The sequence below is a fragment of the Theropithecus gelada genome, unplaced genomic scaffold, assembly GCF_003255815.1.
Source record: "Theropithecus gelada isolate Dixy unplaced genomic scaffold, Tgel_1.0 HiC_scaffold_15920, whole genome shotgun sequence".
Lineage (NCBI taxonomy): Eukaryota > Metazoa > Chordata > Mammalia > Primates > Cercopithecidae > Theropithecus > Theropithecus gelada.
The window spans coordinates 1-21,754 of record NW_020257681.1 but is presented as its reverse complement, the minus strand read 5'-3'; the positions used below and the strand labels follow the sequence as shown (position 1 = coordinate 21,754).

The following is a 21,754-nucleotide window of genomic DNA, read 5'->3' as shown; positions in this document are numbered from 1 at the left end:
AAGATCAACCTTGAGATATTGGAAATCACTATGTCTTTTGTGTTTAGTCAGCCACCAAAATCTTCTATCCAATCTCCTTGTTCATTACAGCGTGTACCATGGTTGGAAAACATTGAGCTAAATACGAGTGCAAGTCATGAATGGGCTGAAGTTTGCCTTTGTGCTTTTTAGTATGTCTCCTCCCTCTTGAATATACATGTACAGTAGCAGAAAGACTCCATGTTCTCATTACTGCTTAAAAGCATTGTTTGTAGTGGGAGTAAACTCTCCAGGAAACATTCCTTCTAGATAACAGAAAATACAGAATAGTTTAATTTTCTAATGAAGAGGTGATATGAAAAATATAATTTTCCTTAAATTTATACCAAGAATTTTCAGAAAGAAAAGATTTTACAGAACTCTCTCTCTGTAAAGTGATCTTTTGAAGTCAAACATTTTCATGAGGGTTAAACAGTTTCAAATAATGTTGGAGTATAAGGAAACTGGGAGAAGCGGGGGAAGGGTAACCAATTCAGGAACTTAGTTTGAAAAGTTCATGGTTTTCCAAGTTGGATAAAATAAAGAAAACCAGAACCCACTGGACTGGCATCTCTTGAATCTATTTACTAGGACAGTTAACATCACCATGGTCAGTATTAACCTTATGGGTCATTGCATCTGGAAGCCAGTCAAAATGAGTCAGCATCTGTTTGTTATTTTGTATATGTAGTAAAAATATTGCCTTAGGTCAATTAAATTTTTCTTCAAAAAGTGAACATTGCTTCAGCATAATTTCCCTTTTTCTCCTTAAAAAAATCACAAAACAACTTGCCATTCTACTTAAAATATTACGTATAGCTAGTAGATGCCATACTTCATTGTCAAACAGGTCCATGATTTGTAATGAATATTGTGGTCAGGGGGAAACCCTTGAGTAGTTTCTAATAATTCTTAGACATTTGAACATGGAATAGAGTATAGGCTAAGACTGGTTTTAATTTTACTTCATATAAAGCAGAGAAGACTACTTACCAGATGTTGTCCTACTTCAAGTTACTCTAAAATCTTGGGGTAAATTACAGCTGAACTTCAAAGCAGTCTGTTACAATTACATCTCAGACTTTTTCAATGTATGATAATAATAATAAAAAGAAACAGGTACGTATTGATCACTATCAACAGCAATCTCTAGAACAATGTTGGAAGTTAAGGATTTTGAAATACTTTTCAAACTGTGGTTTACTAGAGAAATTCGATCACTTAGTTTATGGCATCTACCAAGTTCTACTATTGTTACTTTCCACATTTTCTTTCTTTTTTTTTCTTAAGACACCTAGTATATTATCTGTCTTCTCCAGGGCAGCCTTGGAAAAGATACCTTTGAATAAAGTTGGTGTTTTATAAAAACACTATGCTTAATTATGATTTTGGAGCAAGTGTGAATTGCATAGAAAGGAGAGCAAGGAAATGAATATTTACCGAGAATTTGCTATGCACAAGATATCATGTTAGTATGTGGCACTGACAAATTTTATGTCTAAGGGTCCTTTTTTCAAAAGAATTATTTCTCTGTCAAATAAGATTTACATACATTTCTGATATGCAACCAATGGTAAAATTGCAAGAGCATTTTGCAAACACAAAGATGAAAACCTCTTTGGAAAGGAGCTATCTGCTTATTTTTTTTTTTTTTACTTCTCTGTATGAGTGAAACTTATGTCCTGTGAATCCACTCAAAATTAATTAATGCACATCACTGCCCTCTTCTTTCTCATCAGTGGGCAACCAGCAGCAGAAGTCCTGTGGGGTCATTATGTTTCATAGCAGGCAGAAGCAGTGTGGCTGTTTTTGCTGTTTCTGCTCTGCTCTGAGGCACGGCACTCCCAGCCATAGCAGTCAGCTTTCTCTCACCTCTCAGACAGTTGGGGCCTTTATAGGGCCTGTGGCAGTCACACTGGTAACTCAGCCACAAGTTGATGCAGCGTCCTCTGCTTTGACAAGGTTGGCTTTCACACCAATCCTTTCTCACACAGCCTGCCTTGACATTTAATGATGAGACAGATGAAATGTTCTCCAGGGTAATGTGATTCCAATCAATTTTAATGTCTTGGAGACAGCCTACAAATGAAGGTGTGGATGGTATATTATAGAAGTTAAGTAGAGCGACACCATCGCTGGTTGTCCCCACTGGTAAACCACCCAAAAAGGAGTTCTGAAAAGCACATATTGATGGATCACTTTCAAGTGGAGAAGGAGCTTTCGAGATGCATTTCTCCTTACAGGAGTCGTCGATTAAGGTAAGGGTCACAGCCTCTGCAAATATTACCTCCACGAAATGCCACTCTCCGTCGCTGGTGTTGTGGGAAATGTACAGAAGCACCTTTGGCTGATTGTTGACCTGAATTGATAAGTGAATGTAGCCACTTAGCAGCTCCAGCTTCACAAACACATCCCTGTTGCCTTGGAAAAGTAGAAGAGCCATTGGCTGAACAGTCTGAAACCTGAGGGCTATGTTACAAACTGAGCCCTTGGTTGTCACTGAGCCAGTTTTGACCCACAGGAAACCATCACCCTCAAATGAAAGTGTGGTTACGATTTCACACAGGGACCCGGTGTAGCCAGATGGACACAGGCAGCTGAATCCATGCTGGCCATCTTGGAAGTGAGGGATGCATATTCCATTATTTAGGCATTGCTGATGGGTACAGCCCAGGAGAATATCAGAACAGTCCCTTCCTCCATAAAAAGTTCTAGAAAGGTTATCAAATGGGCAATGGCAAGTATAATTCCCAGGCAAGTTCTCACAAGTACCACCATTTTGGCAAGGGTTTGAAGAACATTCATTGACGTCTTCTTCACAGTGGATTCCTGTTAAATAATAAAAAAGGGTTAAAATTAGATATATTCGCATCAAAAATAGAAGTTTCACATAATTTGCATGTATAATCTTGCAGAAGTGCATGGATAGCTCAGATTTAGAACTGTAATGGAGTAAAATGTAAACACTTATTAAGGGAAAGTAAAATCAATTCTATATTCCACATGTGTCATGAAGAAAAAAGATGCAGTCATGGCAGGCTTTGTATTCTTCCTCTAGGAATAGATAATCTGCCAAACGCTGTGATTGATTCCAACTATCATTGTCAGATATACATGCAGCACTGAATATCATACAAACCAAAAAGAGAAAACAGATCGCTCTTGGCACTGATGTAAAATACAATTTATTTATTTCGGGACTTTTTTCTCAGACATTGTATATTCTGTCCTTGGCTGTAGATTTCACTCTATTCTACTTGGAAACAGTGATTTTGCCTTATATCTTGCTTATATTTCCCCATAATTCCTAAAACTTTGCCAGAAATATAAATAGTCCAAACAACTCTCACCATGAAGGTTTTCTAAGGTGAATGGAAGTCCCCATTTCCTGCTTCCCTACAATGCTAGTGTAAATCATGATGTCTACTCCATAACAAGCTCCTTTCCTGTTTATTATTTTAACTTCACTTTCTATTTTTGTTTTCTGATTCCAAGTCAAAAAAGATATCTAATTAGGAAATTATTAGAATTCATTTAAAAAAAAGTAACACGAAGAAGTATAACACCTTTTAAAGGGGATGGCTGTTGCTTTTCCAGGGAGATTCAGATGAACAAAGAGTAACAATAAAAACTGACATATGCATAGGATTTTATGATTTCCCCAACATCTTCATTTAAATTATTATATTTGTGCTCACTACAATTTTCTGAGGTTTTCAAAGCAGATATTTTTAGTTCTCTTTCACAGAATAAATTGAGCTGTAGAAAGAGCGAAGTCTAAATTCCAAAGCACTTTTACCATCAGACCCTAAATTAACTAGTTTTGTTTTTGAGATGGAGTCTCGCTCTGTCGCCCAGGCTGGAGTGCAGTAGTGCAATCTTGGCTCACTGCAAGCTCTGCCTCCCAGGTTCACACCATTCTCCTGCCTCAGCCTCCCGAGTAGCTGGGACTACAGGTGCCTGCCACCACGCCTGGCTAATTTTTTTTTTTTTTTTTTTTGTAGAGACAGGGTTTCACCACGTTAGCCAGGATGGTCTCGATTTCCTGACCTCGTAATCCGCTCGCCTCGGCCTCCCGAAGTGCTGGGATTACAGGCGCGAGCCACCACACCTGGCCTAAATTAGGTAAGTTTTAAAAATCCAACCTGGCCATGCTTGGTAGCTCACACCTGTAATCCCAGGAGGCCTAGTCGGGCAGATTGCTTGAGGCCAGGAGTTTCAGATCAGCCTGGCCAACAGGGTGAAATCCTATCTTTACTAAAAATGCAAAAATTTGCCAGGCATGGTGGCGCATGCCTGTAATCCCAGCTACTCTGAAAGCTGAGGCAGGACAATCTCTTGAACTCGGGAGGTGAAGATTGCAGTGAGCCAAGATTACGCCACTGCTCTCCAGCCTGGGTGACAAAGCAAGACTCTTGTCTCAAAAAAACAAAACAAAACAAAACAAAAAACCAATCGTACACACTGTTTTTTAATTAATAATTTAGTGTATTCTCATTTATTATTTGTTATTAATATGCATGTCTTATTTTCCCATTTAACTCTATGCCCAAATGCGTGTTTTTAAAAATTTAATCCAAAGATTCCTATATTGATAATGTTGGATCAGAACCCCAGCTATACTGCTTGATCATGAGTAGGTTACACACACTTTCTGTATTTCAGTTTCCTCATCTATGAATGGGATTAATAATAGCATTTACATCACAAGGCTCTTTTAAAGATTAAACAAGTTAAGACACGTAAATATTCATAATATTGTTCGGTATATAACAAGTTCTCAGTAAGTGTTGGCCATTACTAAAAAGTAGTAAGAAAGAATTAACCTCTAATGACAAAATTCAAATAGTACTGTAGTCATTGAGATAGACTATTTAGAAAGTGTGGGCATGTGTAATGCCCTGTAAATTGCATAATTTTATATGAGAGATTTACTTGGACAGCATATTAGTCTAGAATCTCATCAAATTGTGCTTTCCTTGAAGGAAGGAAAATTTCTATTTTATTCACCAATGTATGTCTAAAACATAGCATAGTACCTGGCTTGTATTAGCTATTTAGTAATTAATTTTGGAATGAATGAATTCATTATGACCTTCCTAAAGTGATTAAATATTTTTATAATGCTTTCAATCTGATCCAAAACCAAAGTGCTTTCTTTGTGTAAACTTTTAGATAAATGTATGCAATGTTAATCTTTGACGATCTACTGCCATTTATGATCTACATATCTAGGCACTTGATTGGACTCTATTGTACTTATATTTTACTGTAGTAGGATTATTTTCATACAAGCTTTGTTAATTCAAAAATATTTCAAAGCTCTGTGAAAACAGTGGACATATTATAATCTTACATAGAGCCACCCACAGCACCTGTACAGTGCTAAGGGTATGAATTATTAAATGTTTGATGAATAGAAAGAATAGAACCAAATGGAACTAATCTATTTGTTATACAGTCATCCTGAGAAGCACAGAAAACTGACATAGGAATTACAGGTGAACTACAGTATATTCTAAAGGGGTGTTCCAATATAAGTTTAATATAACTGAATATGAAAAGTTGAAACTTTTGTACCAGAAGATATTTTACTTAAACTTGATTTTCAAAGCATTTTAAGAACAAAAAAAGTAATAACAAGTATTTGAGGGTAAAACTATTGAATAACTTATACAGCATAACAAAAGCAAAACATGATTTTTTCTCCCACCCTATCTTGAAACATATTTAACTGAGGAAGGGTTTCATTGCCTCTAGATAAAAGTCTTCAGCAGACCCCAGGACTTTTCGGCTTACTATTTGATAGTAGTGTCACGATCTCTTAAAAAAAACCACCCACAGCAATTAGAATGGCCAGTCACATATAATGATCAAAAGTCTCAATGCAATTTAGAATAAAATCGTCTTTGCCTGCTAGGCTAACTTCAGGCTGTCTTGAAGTCGAGTATTCGGAAGCCTTCTTCCCTCTTACTATTCTTCCATTGTCTCCACCCTCAGATTTATGTGTTCTGTCCCCTAGAAGACTGAAGTTGGTGGCAAAAAATGGGGGAAGGGGTACAGAAATTATTCACCTGACTGATACAATATGGTTCCATGGTTTCTGAGACTGGGAGGTGTTTAAAGTTGGTATTTGTTATAAGGGGCACTTATGAGTTCTTTGGAGCCCACTCTATTCCTCCAGCTGAGATTCACTCTAGAGTACTGTGAAGGCAGGCAGACATTGCCTCTCCTTTTACTGACAGCTCATATTTGCTCCTCCCTCAACCCCTTTGCTATTGGTTTACTGACGTTTACTCCTGCTTCCTTCTTTATCAACTCTTTTAGTAGGATTCTTTCACCTTCCAACAGAGGCCTATTGAGAAGAACTCTTTTTACACAAACTACCTACTAATGCTCCTACCACGGGTTCCCCATCTGAACCACAGGATTCACGTCCACTTAACCCGCAGTAGGAGGGGAGCGCATTTACTTTCCAACACAGCACAGCAACAATTCTTTCTCTCCCTTTCCTGACGCCTTGGGTTCAGAGTCATCACACTTTTTCATCTTTAGATTCCTTAGGCAGGTGGAGAATCTAGTCTAAGTTGCCCGTTCCTTCCCTTCCACCAACTTTAGATGACACTGGAACACTCCTGGAAGCTATGGTCACTCTGGTTTAGAAAGCAGCATCTAGCCCTCAATTTGAGGGGTAAGGTTCAACTCACAATACAGCAGCAAGCCTCTCCAATGAAATCTCCTTGTAGATCCACTCCTTCAAATTGCCTCTGAAGAATTTTCACATACCCCTGACATAAGTATAAACCTTTTGGCCAGGCAAAGTGGCTCACGCCTGTAATCCCAGAACTCTGGAGGCCGAGGCGGGTGGATCACGAGGTCAGGAGTTTGAGACCAGCCTGACCAATATGGTAAAACCCCATCTCTACTAAAAATACAAAACTTAGCCAGGCATGGTGGCGTGGGCCTGTCATCCCAGCTACTCAGGAGGCTGAGGCAGGAGAATTGCTTGAATCCGGGAGGTGGAGGTTGCAGTAAGCTGAGATTGTGCCACTGTATTCCAGCCTGGGCAATAGAGCAAGACTCTGTCTCAAAATAAATAAATAAATAAATAAGTAAAATAAAAAAAGTATAAATCTTTCAAAAACCTGAAGTCTGTTATCTGTATTTACTTTAACATCCTGTGTTTTTATTTATTTCATAATTCACTGTGGTACCTGACAGCAACCATATCTTGGTCCCTTAGTTGAAATTTCAATTGACCATTTTTCTCAATTTATAGAATAGCTACTCTATGATGTACTCTCAGAGTACTCTCAGAATACAAACTAGAAGACGTAGACCTAGCCTGAATGTACTTACAATATAATGGAAGGACAAAATATATATTTATGGAAATGCATTGTACATAGTAGGTTCCCAGCAGATATCGATAATATATGAGAATCAAACTCAGGCAACATTAGAGCGTATTTAGGAAAGTTTTAGGGAAAGGACTTTGAATGATAGATAATGAAACATCTTTAGATATGAAAGCTTCATATTAAGTCAAATCAATAAATATTGATTATATATCTATCATGTATAAAATATTGTGGATAACATGAAGTTTGAACTAGTCCTTGTCCTCAATGAATTTAATAAAGGAAAAGTAAGACAAATATGTGAAAAATTAAATGATAGCGCAAGTCAAGATAATACTGAAGAGATTTCACTAGACAGTAAACAATAGATTCTAAGTGAATTGTATTGGCAGTAGCTGCTGCAGAGCCTCCAGAGAAAGGTATCTCTTCAGACCTGGCTGAGAAGGTCTTACAGAGATAGAATTTAACATAGGTTTTCAAATATAGATCGAGTTGATAAAGAGGGCCTTGTGGCCAGGCGCAGTGGCTCACACCTGTAATCCCAGCACTTCGGGAGGCCGAGGTGGGCGGATCACAAGGTCAGGAGATGGAGACCATCCTGGCTAACACGGTGAAACCCCGTCTCTACTAAAAATACAAAAAATTAGCCAGGCGTGGTGGCGGGCGCCTGTAGTCCCAGCTACTCGGGAGGCTGAGGCAGGAGAATGGCGTGAACCCGGCGGCAGAGCTTTCACTGAGCCCTGGGCGGCAGAGCGAGACTCCGTCTCAAAATAAAAAAAAAAAAAAGAGGTCCTTGTATGTGTAAATAAGTGAATAAACAAAACACTCATCGATGGGAAAGCTTAACATTTAGAGGTGACAATGAGTTTGGCAATCTGGTAGGCACGTAGGATTTACTAGGAAAATAAACACACAAAGGTTAAATGTAGCCAGAGTGGGAAAGTCTGGGAACTTATGAGGTTTTTAACTGTATTTTTTTATTTTCTGGCAGTGGGGAGTCATATGTAATTGTTGGACAGAAAACCAACATAGTTTCTCATAAAGATCACCTTCACAGGAATATGTAACACAGAGTGAAGTGGGAAGAAACTAAAGACAGGAAGACCAACTAGGCAGCTATTAAAACTATTTAACCATTAGCTTATTAGGGCTTGAAATAGGATGTTTATTTCTTTACAATTTACAGGACACTTTCATTTATCCTTTGTGGGCAAATAAGTGCAGATGGTCATGCTTTCTATACCATTGCCTACTTTATTTTTTCTTATGATTGCTAAAATTTATGCATTTGATCTTTCATAAAATGTCAATAATTAGATTATGTGTTTCTTTTAAATATAAACAGAAAAGCAAGTTTTAAATTTTACCATAATTTTAAAAAGAACAAAATAAGTGGAGAAACCCTGTATTAAGATCAATAGTCAGAAGAACAACAAACAGAATTAGGTATGAAAAGTAGAATGATAAACAGCAGTTTATGCTTTTACTTTACTTAAAATCAATTCTATTGACATGTCCAATGTAAAATAAAGTCTGACATATTTATTTGATGAACCCAGAAAACTAAAAGTGGGAATAAAGATCAAAATGTCTTGTATTGGTTGTTGGAGTAGCTGGGCAAAGAACAAGATCTGCTGTCAATCAAGATAAAAGGATTAGGGGATATTTATGGGACCACTGGGGCCATTCAGTCTTCTTAATTGGGTATTTTAGTTGAATACAAATTGGTTATTTAAAGCCAACTATTTATAGTATGGGATGGATTACTTGAAGCTTATTGTTATTTGCTTATATAAAGTCAATTCATTTAATTAATTAAAAACTGTCACCTTATTTTATTTTCCTAAAATTTTTTTAGTTCGGTATCGGATTCCATGATAATACTGTATTTCAAAAATAATCATGATAGCAAAAATGTCTACCACTTGGCATATCTCATATTTTCTTGAGAATAAATCATATTAATGGATAAAAAGAATGCAGACTTTATATTTAGAATATCATTGGATATGAAGATGATTTTTGTCATAATTCTCACTTTGCTGAAGCCATGTTTAATGAAATATCTAATATGAAGTTATATAATTTACACTAGACATGTATATTCTAGAATATATAAATGACATATATATACTAGGCATATATAAAATACATACACAAATGAGGAAGTTTCATCTTGATCTGTTTTAACTGACTTAGGGTTTAAAAATTTTTAATAAATAGAAATCAAAGAAAAATTTTAATAAATAGAAATCAAAATAGAAATTGTCTAAAACCAAAAACTCAATGCATAAATATATCCACTTTTCCTTTCTCAAAAGTTTGAATTTTCATTCGATAGTAATATCTGTTATAGCATTAAACATTAGTTGCTAAACATCTTAAAAACACTAAGCATGGTGCAAATTAGCATATATAAGAAAAGAGTTGGTTACCTATGAGCATCGCCATTAAAATGTGAAAACCATGTGTTCTGGCTCCAAACATCCTTCTGTTATAAAAGAGATATCCATCCAAACACCTACTAGGTTGACAGAGTGAGTTTCTGATCATTTTGGACCATATCCAGAAGTGTGAGCTTGTTTTCCAATGTCACCTCTTCCTCAGGTAGAGAGTATGGGGACTTGGTTTTGACTCATTTCCCTCCAAGCTGGATCAGTGGGGCTTACAGTAAGACTCATTTGTGCTGCTTACCAGGCAGCCTTGTTATTCTTAGATCCCATCCCTGCTTAGCATATGGTGACTCACCTTTTTAAGTCACACTAGTGAGTGTTCTGATCACAACACTGAACGCTGACATTATTATTATGAAGAAATGAGTTTTGGGGACTCTAACCACAGATAAGCATTTTGGACAACTTCTATTGTGGAAAATTAGGGCCTAATTTTATTTTGCTTTACAGCAATGAAAATGCTGTTTTTGTTTTCGTTTTCTTTTGTTTGTTTTGCTTTTGTATAGTGGTTAAGAAATTAATGGCAACTTCAAACCTATTGAATATCTATGCAAGCGATAGAAAGGAAAGAAAAATTAAGAAAAAAGAGCAAAGGCTTTTATTAATTGAGACTGTGGCAAGAGTTACTTGTGTGGTGCTATCAGACAAATTCCAGCCTCTATGAAAGACCAGTTATGCTCCACTCCTTTAAAATCCAATGGCATTTAATTTTGTACAAGAGAATAATTTGAATATGTGAGGTGTTTGAGATACACTGAGAGTACAAACAAAAAAAGTAATTCTTTTTTGTTTCTTTTTAACATTTTCTTAAAGGGGAACCTGAGGACCTATAGAGGTTTCACATAGGCAGTATAAGCTGAGAGGTCATGAAGGCCCCTAGAAGTACCATACTCCCTAAAATTCTCACCATAAGAGCAATTCCTTTAGGTTGAGACCTTGTCTCTTAGAAGCCTCAGTAAAGGTGAAAATGTTACCTGAGAGGGGCGGTAACTCTATCACAAAATAGTCATTAATGCCTTATCATGGGCAGTATATGCCACGTCAAAAAAAAAAATGCCATATCACTGAGGTCAGATAAGTTGTGATGGAAACCAGTAACAAGGTGGAAAAATGTGTGATGCAAGAGACATTGCAATAGTACACGTCTTCATTCATTTATTATTCATTCATGTTTAAAACTTACTTATCAAGGCCTTAGTTTGACTGCCAGTATGTGAGTGCAGGAGATATGATGGTGAAGAAAAATAGATATAATCCTGATTCTTGAAGCATACAGTTTACTCAAGCTTACAGTAGTGGGGAAGGCTGAGCAGACAATAGCCTTGAGGACTGAAGGAAGAAATGTATCTATTGGGGGCTCGAGGGTAAGGGTGGGATGAGAAGGAGAGGCAACATATTCAGGGTTCTGATCAATGGATCTACTTGGAGAGGCATTTCTAATAGTCCTCAGGGAATCAGAATAATGAAGTAGAATAAACATGGACTAGGAGTCAGACTATGACACTGACTTTTATACTAATCGGAGCTTTGAAACCAGGCTATGAGAACTTGGGTAAATTAGCTGATTTATTTAAGCTGAAATTTCGTATGAAGTAGAAAGAATAAAGCCTATGAAATAATTATTTTTGTGTGAACCAAATGAGATAACTATAAATGCTTGGAGCATACTAGTCATTCAAAGGAGTTTCATCAACTTTTTTTTGTGGACAGTATAAGTGAACTTGGATAAATATTACTTGAATAAAAATATATAAGGCATACTTTTTAAATTTATAGGCAACATGAACCTGTTAAAAATAATGACCTCCCTTAGGCAGAAATGATGGTTACCTCTAGTAGTCGTTCTCCAGCATGTCCCACCCCCATTCCTTACAGAGAGACAGGTGTCCCACCATATAGAATACACATGTCAAATATATTCTTTCACACACTCCTTTACAGCTGGGTCATGGGCATGTGACCCAATCCTGGTCAATAGGACTTGAGGAGTGCTCTGCTAGGGGGAGGATGAAAAAGGCTTTCTTCTCCAATATAACAAAGACATGTACCGTTAGAGGGCTTGGAGGAGGGAGAAGATCAGGAAGAATAACTAATGGGTATAAGGCTTAATATCTGTGTGATGAAATAATCTGTACAATAGCCCCCATGACAGAAGTTTGCCTATGTAGAAAACCTGTACTTGTACCCTTGAACTTAAACTAAAAGTTAAAAAAAGGAAGAAAGAAAATGAGAACTTTAACACAATATATACTTATACACAAACTTTAATAATTTACACGAATACATGTAAATAAGTCTATATATCTAATATATCACAGTGATTTACAAAAGGAAGGGAGAAAAATGAATGGGGGATGGGGAAACAATAGAATAGGATTGGCTGGAACAGAATGGAATAGGTATAAAGCAGGCAAGCCAGGGATCTCATGTCAACTAAAGAAGACAGTTCTCTTAATCTGAAGTAAAGAGTTAACTCTCTTCACTTGAGGTGAAGAAACCACAAAACTGAATAGAAGAGATACAGCTTATTGGGTGAAGACCTATGAGTTTCAATTGATGATAATTTACTGATAATTATTATTAACACTTTTATGATCCACAGCAGCCTATGGTTTACTTTATTCTTTATTACCTCAACTTATTTTTGAAATATGGATCCACGGTGATCTGACTTTCCAAATTTTATGTGACATTGGGGCTGTCATGACAACTGATAGTATCTGGGGCAAAGGATATGAAAATCCCTTTCTAACTCCCAATTTGAACTCAAAATATTTTTTGTTTTAGGAGGCAGAGATAAAATATGGACACTCCAATAAAGAAAGCTAATATGATAGTGATTTTACTTGAAATCATGTCATTAGAGAAATTCTTGGGGAAAACTGGATGTTTAACCAGGAGAAAAGCAGATACCAGGGCCTATCAGAAGGGTCTTCATGTAGCTAAGGTCCATCACATGGAATTTTATGTTTTATTTGTTTCTAACTGTGAAAACTACTACCAATGGTAAGAAGCCTTTGGATAGTTTATTTATGCTCACTGTGCAGAATCTTCTAGTAGTTGATGTTCATCAAGCATAGAACCAGCTCTCTTGGGAGACAGTATGTTTCCTGACATTGAAGCTGTGCAGATTTAGAGAGAATCATCATTCAGCATGGATATTATAATAGAAATTTAAGAAAAGGTATGTTATGTATTTCAATGGCCTCTAACAATTCTCCCAGTCCTAAGATTCTATCATAATTTCTAAGTAAAGAATATGTTGCATGCATAATTTCTAAGTAGATAATTTTTAAGTGGAAAATATGCTGAATGTAAGAGTCGACGTTTTCATAATTTCATAATTTTGTCACAGTTTAAAAAATCTGTAAAAAGGAAAGAGCAGTAACTTTTTTAGAAGGCTACTAATAAGGATTAAATGAGGCAATTGTTCATAGCATATGGTTCCAGGCCATACATAGGTGCTTATCAAATGTTTTGTCTTGCCATAATTCCCCAACTCCATTTTTATTTGCTTAAACACATAGTTAGATGTAATCATATCCACAATTTTTCTCTGTGTTGATTCCCATTAAATTTTACTTTTCTGGCAGTCAATCCCCGTATGTGACCTCAACTATGCAGAACATAATCAAGAACGAAGATATGTTCTAAAAGTTTCTATGTTTAAAACTAGAGATTGCAAAGTTTATTAACTATTTCCTCAGGCCTTAGTCCATCATTCATTATTATTTTAGATACAATTAAAGCAAGCTTGATTATCAAATATTTCAGCTTGCAGTGGAATAGAATCAGCAAAAGAAAAGGATAAGGGAGAACTTTGTGTACATTTTCAGCAGCAGGAAATGACAGCCGAGAACTAGACAATAAATGTGAGTAGACAGAACTAACACTTACTGAGTCTCAGATCTGTGTCAGTCACTGGCGTAAGTGCTTTATTTATGTGGCCATTTAATCATTCTAATAAATGATGAAGGATGTATTGCTACCTTCATTTCATAGATGATGAAACCGAGCCAACTTGTGGTTAGTACTCACTCAGTCTGCCTGACTCCTGAGATAAGACATTTGTTCTCTACAACATGCTGCCTCCAAGGAAAATAATATGATGAGCTGGCATAAAATAATGTTAAAAAGTATAGTACCTTGAAGATATTGAAAATAGGAACAAAATCAAAATCTATAGAACATAGGACAATAAATAATAACATTGTCATCAGTAAGACACAAAATTGTATGCAACTTTTTTAGCCAGAAATGCAAGAAAATGTGTAACATATTTCTGAAATATTTAAATGTGAAATGATTAAAATAAAACATTTTTTCCCCAAAAGAATTATAAAAATATGTTATGCCAAAAGCTCTTTTATATGGGCCATTCTCAACCTTAATGATATCAGAAAAAGTGGTGTTACTATATGGCTAACTTATTTTGTATATTAAGATTGTGTGTGTGTACAGCATAAAGCATGGAATTGTTTCTTCAGTATCCATTCTTTGCTCTACTTTATGATTACACTATTCTAAAGTTCTGATGCAAGAGACACATATACACACTCTCCAGACCTGATATTTGTTCAGAACCATATGGTAGCTCAGATAAAAAAATGCTGAGCCCAGAGGAAGATTTGATTCAGTCTATTGTGTGGAAAGTATTCTGAGATCTTCAAACGAAAGACAAAATAGCTGCAAAAAGCCTTGCATTTCAGTTTCACATTTCACTTGATTTTGCACTTCAAAAGTCATACTTTGAAGCTCAGTGGATATAGGTAAGTGATTTTTAGTTACTTTACGGACTAACAAGGAGAAAGTACAGCAATGCACATGCTCGCTCTTGTTGACTTTACTTTGAAAAGTAATTTCAGAGAAACTCAACCCAGTTCAACCAGAACTATCCTAATTGGCTTTGATCAGTAAATCATCAGAAAGGGCTCTGCTCTTGCTTAGTCCTTTTTTCCCTTGTCTTGTCAAAAGTGAGTGATTAAACACTCAAGTTACAGTGAATTATAAAAACCTGTCTTGTATTGAGTTCGATGTTGCTATTCAAAGAAATGTTGGCTTTCTCTCTGCCATGGTAAGAATTGGCTTTACATTCTTTAGTAGTGCTGTTTGTCATTTTTTACAAATTTATTAATATTTTAATTCTGTACAGCCATGAAAATATCAAAGATCAAGTATATTATTGACCTGGTAAGGCCTGACATTCATGGCCCTCCAAATCTGGCTTTTATTCATCTCCCAGCATTATTTTCCATTGCTTACTACATAAATGGTTGTATTAAGATATATTTTAGTAGAATAAAATTTAAAACACATTCAAAGCTTTCTCTCTCTCTCCAGTTTTTTTCAAAACGCCGACTTTCTTTCAGAGTTCTGCTCAACTGCTACTTTCTCTTCAGTTTTTTCAAAATCCCAACTTTCTTTCAGAGTTCTGCTCATTGCTACTTACCCATATTGAAATGCCTTCTACTTGTAACTCTCATTCATGTTTGTCCTTGAACATCTGAGCTTATCCACATGGAACCCAGCATAGAGTACGATTCTTTTTTTTTTTAAAATATTTGTGATTTACTTTCCTTAACTGTATTGTAAGTCTTACAAGTGTGAATACCTCTTTTTATGTTTACTTCCTAGTATACTGTATTATATAACACAGTACTGCTATAATGTATATATCTTGATGAAATGTGTGAAATGCTGTAATCAAAATGAGCATGTATTCAGTCTTTTCTCCTGCATAAAGAGCCTAATGTACTGGAAGACAACTTTAGTCTTTATTCAATGCAAAGGTAAATCTGGCATTTGCAGATATCTAATGTATCCATGAATGGACATGACGGGTCCGTAAATTATTTGAAAATATATGTAATATTTTGTGGTTTGTTGTTTTGCATTTTTCTGGGGGAAGAATTTATAGTATTGACTCTATAAAATATAATATCATAAGAATCCCTTAGTAGGAGTGGGTGTGGTTAAAATGCAAAATCTTAGGACACATCCCTAGAAATTCTGATTCTGTGAATCAGTATTGGACTCAGATAGCTGCATTTCTTATGAGTATACCAGTTAATTCTGTTAACACTCTTCCTCAGACCTGGTCTAAAATTTCAACAAATTTTCACAGGAATATTTGATCTGGAAAAGCCAAGAAGCTCTGATTGCAGGAAATAAAACACTTTCAGAGACACAAATTTTACCTACCCATGTAAATGTGTTAGTTCAAAGAAGCTGGCTTTGGATTGGCATTTAAACTGTCCCTAACCAATGGCAGTGACTTTTAGAAGAAATAACTTAGTTGATAGCGGTTTCTTGATAAAAGGCAGAAACTACTTCACCAAAATATTTCTTTAAAATTTCTATTTGTCCAAAACCCAAAATCTCTAACCTACTTGGATTATACCATATGCTGCCTATTAACTGAGTAGATTTCATTATGTCTTTCATAGAATAAAAAGAATATCTTAAATATGCAACAAGAAATTTCCCTCCACATTTTATCTTTGCTTTAACCATTTTTCGATTTCATTCTTTCTTAGTACAACCTTAAGATTAAAAAAATACCTGTGGCATATTGTAGTAAACATAGGCTGACTTAACTTCTTAATTACTAGGTTCACATACATTAATTGGCAAGCCTATTTAATAAATATGGAAGAGAGAGGAGGTGTTTGGAGGTCAAATGTCCCAGCAATGGCTCCAGTTAAATATGTGATCCTACAGGAGCCATGTAGCTTCTCTGAGTTTTCACTTTGCCCATGGTGAAATGGGAGTAAGCACCTTTGCACCGCCTACCTCTAGTTGTTGTGAGAACTGGAAAAGGTAATGAATATGTAAATATTTTAGAAAATATAAAGTGCTCTATTTGGCAAAATACAAAGCACTATCCAACTATAGGGTAATATGCTTCTGTAAATGTCTGGAATTTGTCATTTGGTTAAAAAGTAGTAAAAATCCCACTAATTTTAAAGTTAAGTTAATAAAAGAAACACTTGAAATATTAAATTTATGTTAGAGATCCATCCATTTTGTAAATATAAATTCTAACAGCTACTTAATTAAAATATGCTGAATATTGAGCACATTATTAACAATAGCTACTGCTATTGGGTAGGTATGGTGTGCAGGTCACTCTGCTAAGTATTTTACTGTATTATTCATTTCTCACAACCTCACAGTGAGGTAATTAAGCTGAATAAATGGAAACTTTGGCAGCTTATGAAACTTGCCGAAAGTCACAGAATTAGACAGTGGTCGCGCCAGAACTTAAATTTAGATCTGGCAGTGCCCAAATACAAATTAGTTACACTTATATCTATCACAAGTTTAGCTATGTAGAAACAATATAAACAAGTTTGAAACGTGTAAACAACAATAATTGCTTTTTAGCAGGGGCCCATATCCATTCTATAGCATCTATTTAGTAGCTACTGTCAATATCCCATTAAAATGTGTATGAAGACAAGGAAAAGATGAGAGATAACATAATAGTAACAGATAAAATGAAAAGATTACTGTCTGAATTGAAGAAAATGCGTAACTATAAAACAAAAGGTGCTGAATTAAACAAAACCAATGTAAAACAAAGAAAGTAGCAACAGAAATGGTGACTAACCTCATCTGACAAGTTCCACTACTTTTAGGAAAGTACAGAGACATGGTTTTCATATCTCGCAATCTGCAATTAGGCTCAGAGCCCTGGGTCTGCACTAATGAAAGAGTCAGCTGATGGTCACTCAGTTGCTTTACAGAGCTAGTCTGAATACTATTTTCCTTGTCATTCTTATATCCTGTCTTCTCCATGCTTTAAGAAATGACAAGTTGCAGAACAAAACAAGGCAAAAGCAACAGAGGACTATATTTTATTTATCTTACAAGTGACAGAGAAGATATCCACTTAGTTTGAAGTATTTGTAAAACAGGTAAGATCCCAGTACAGTTTAGTATTATTACAACAGGTGGTTACCAACTACCGGAACTTAAACAGGAATTTCTACTATGTATCTGAGGTGGAGCTTTGACTGTTCCTCAAGGTGGTCAGTGAACCTGGCTAATGATACCTCACACATTTATTTTGTTAGTAAACACTAGCTCTAGCTGTGCACTTGCTAAGGAGATGTGGGGAAGAGTGGGGCAGTGGGGGAGAGAGAGAGAGCGCAAGCTAATTCCTTTCAGCATCACATTGTAGTCATGTGTAAGTTAGGATGATTTGGCAGCAAGCAATAGAACACCTAAATGAAGCTTCCCTAAATATTAACATTTATTGACTCATATAAGGAGGAAGTCCAAGAAAAAAAAAGTATCAGCAGGGTTATCTTGAAGACTCAAAAAGATCAAGAACTCAGGTATCTACCACTTCTTCACCTCACTGGTCAAAGTTTCAGCTTTACCTCAAGGACGTTTTTGAAGTTATAGGATGGCTGCAAGTGGCATTCTATCTACCTGCTTCCTCATTCACGTCCCCCTGACAGCTCTACCTAAAGAACAAAAGAGAATTTCCCGAGAAACCATCAGCAAACCTTTACTTATATTCATCTCTAAATGAATCAATGGCAAGAAGTAGGAGGAAAGAGGATTATTCTTTGAAACTGAGAATAAAGTCAGCCTCCCCTAATGTACCTGGCTGCTAGGAAAAGGAGGTTATTAAAGAAACCGCTGTTCTTTTTTATTTTATTTATTTATTTATTTATTTATTTATTTATTTATTTATTTGAGACGGAGCCTCGCTCTGTCGCCCAGGCTGGAGTGTAGTGGTGCGATCGCGGCTCACTGCAAGCTCCGCCTCCCGGGTTCACGCCATTCTCCTGCCTCAGCCTCCCGAGTAGCTGGGACTACAGGCGCCGCCACCATGCCCGGCTAATTTTTTGTATTTTTAGTAGAGACGGGGTTTCACTGTGTTAGCCAGTATGGACCTCGATCTCCTGACCTCGTGATCCGCCCGCCTCGGCCTCCCAAAGTGCTGGAATTACAGGCGTGAGTCACTGCACCCGGCCAGAAACCGCTGTTCTTTTATGAAGAGGTAAAGCAAGAGGGAATGCATGAGGATTGGACAGACACAAGTTGTGTGTTTGAGTATATATACATATACACACGTACATTATGCATTCCTAGTGCTTCACAAAAGAAAGGGAACATAATGCTAAAGAGCTAAAGGAAGAAAGCCCAAAATTTGGTTTATAACAAAACATCAAGAACATTTTAGAAGACTACATTATTTTCATGATAATATGTGTGAAAATTGATTTCTATGGAAATAAAGCAAAAATACACAAAAATGAAAACAATAACTGAAAAGATAACAGGATGGGATTAAGGACTACAGACTGAGAAGAAAAGGATGCTGTGCAAAATAATAATAAACTAAAACTAGCATTGCAATAGTGCTATTAACATCTGCATTGGGGCAGAAAAGTGGAAAACTGGTACTGCAGATAATCAAAGCAGTATGATCTGGTAATTAGTTATACAGATATGTTTAGTTGGTGAGAACTCATTAAACTAAATACTGTGGTTTATGTAATTTTTTGTTTATTGTACTTCAATAAAAATTTTAAAACTACATCTGTGATAAGAGAACAAAACTGGGAAACTATCCCAGAGATAAAGGGACTGGAGAACAGAAATTAGACCTCAAAATTTCAAATGTAACTGAGAGAGAAATCAAAATACCTTGAAGGAGATTAACAATAAAAGACAGCAGACTTATTTTTCTTGTTGAATAAGACAGAAGACAGCATATAAAAATGGATGACTGTCTTTTAGTCAACATTAATTTTAAAAGACATACATCTAAATAATGATGAAATAATTAACTGTGATTGGATAAAGAAAATGTGGTACATATACACCACAGAATACTATGCAGCCATAAAAAAGAACAAGGTAATGTCTTTTGTGAGAACATGGATGGAGCAGGAGGCCATTATCCTTAGCAAACTAATGCAGGAACAGAAAACCAAATACTGCATGTTCTCACTTACAAGTGAGAGCTAAATGATGAGAACCCATGAACACAAAGAAGTGAACAACAGACTCTGAGGACTCCTTGGGGGTGGAGGGTAAGGTGAGAGGAGCAGAAAAAGTAACTAAATAACTATTGAGTACTAGGCTTAGTATCTGCATGACAAAATAATCTGTGCGACAAACTCCTGTGATACGAGTTTAACTATACAACAAACCTGCACATGTACTCCCAATCCTAAAATAAAAGTTAAAAAGAAAACAAACAAAAAGAAGAAAAACAATAATAAAAATTAACTGTGGATACAAGGAAAACATAAAAATATTAATTTATATTAAAATATTTAAAAATACATAAAAATAAACAAATTTAAAAGATACAAATAAATGCCAAAAGAATATCAAAATCATAGAATTAACAGTTAAAAAATTTTGAATATAAAAGACTAAGACCCTGAAATTCTGTGCACAGAGAAACTGTCATTCAAATTTGTAGAAAACAGAAAGACATACTACTTAAGATAAGGGCATAGCCTAAAAATGCTTAAAGATAAGCTTCATGTGACTAAGGGAAAAATTATAATATCATTGGGAAGACTATTAGTTAAATAGCATAAAATAATACATTATCAAATATTAGTGGGCAGATTACTAAAGAACTGGCCATAAACATTAAAACCAGTTCAATGTGAAGGTATGGCTAAATCATTTTGAAAAAGAAGACACAAAATATGACAAATTGTTCAAGTTTATTCTCCAAAAATAAATTTTTAAAATGTAAAAATAATAATTGGATGATAATAATTTGTTCCCAAGCTCATGATTCTGTTAGCAAAGACCATGCTATCATGGAAAAAAAATGAAATTTTATTTAAAACATGCTAAATTATTTGTCTTACATAGTGGGCAATCAAAACAATATGATTTCACTTTGACCTTGATAATTAGAGGAGAATAGATTAAAATATTTAAAAAATGTTTTTAAGTTTAAAAGTAGCCTAATGAAAACAAAATATGGAAATTCCAAAACACTGGGGGAGACCAACATCAATAAAATAATACACAAAAAATACAAAAATTATTTTTAAAACACCAATTCAAAAAATCCCATACTCCACGATAACAGAAAATGAGAAGATAGGAGCAAGGCACTGCATATGGTATAACAATAGCTATATATATATATGCTTAAACTCACCAGTAAAAGGCAAGGACTCAAAAACTGTGTTACAAAGAGAAAGCTTAAAGATATTGTGAGGTAGCAATTTATTAGGATACAAAGTTATGTATAATATAATTTCCATTTCTCTGTGTATGTGTGTGTTGGGGAAGGGAAGGATAGAGAAAAACACAGAGGAAAAGAAGGGAAGGAAGGCAGAATAAATATACTGAAGTATTTTTAGGTGTGAGATTAGAATTTTTAACTTCATTTCTTTTCTATATTTTCCAAATTTTCTACAATGAATATGTTTTACTTCAATTTAGAAAAAGGTAACAGACACATCAAAACAGAAATACAAAAGCTTTTAAGTCTCTAAGAGTCAAAGTAAAAGGAAACTTAAATCAGGACTGGATAGTATCCGAGTGAGAAACCTTGTACATCAAAGTGAGGAGAGGAGTTTCTGTTTATTTTGTTTGCACATTTTATAATTTATTCTGGAAGGAAGAAGCAGGATAGATTTTGTAAGAGTTGCAGAGATTCAAAAGAGATTTAGTTAGGAGTTTAGTATAGTTTCTGTTTTTAAAATGTGTTTTTGTGTATTCCATCATCATCATCATCATCATCAAAAAAAAAAAAAAAAAAGCTCTTTTACTTCTGGTTCTGCTACTCGAGAGGCCGAGGTGGGAGTATTTCTAGAGCCCAGGATGTCGAAGCTGCAGGCTGCAGTGAGCCAAGATTGCGCCACTGAGCCTAGCTATCTTAAAAAAAAAAAAAAAAAAAAAAAAAAAAAAAAAAAAAAAAAA

At 35.5% G+C, this 21,754-nt stretch overlaps 1 pseudogene across 1 annotated transcript; it reads right to left on the bottom strand.

Moving 5' to 3' along the window:
* Window positions 1–1,890: 1,890 nt before the first annotated feature.
* On the bottom strand, window positions 1,891–17,632 carry LOC112617230 (annotated as a pseudogene). Its single transcript, XR_003117874.1, has 3 exons — window positions 17,445–17,632; window positions 2,306–2,960; window positions 1,891–2,097 (listed from the first exon to the last, which is right to left on the bottom strand). The product of XR_003117874.1 is annotated as a protein crumbs homolog 1 pseudogene (transcript).
* Window positions 17,633–21,754: the final 4,122 nt, after the last annotated feature.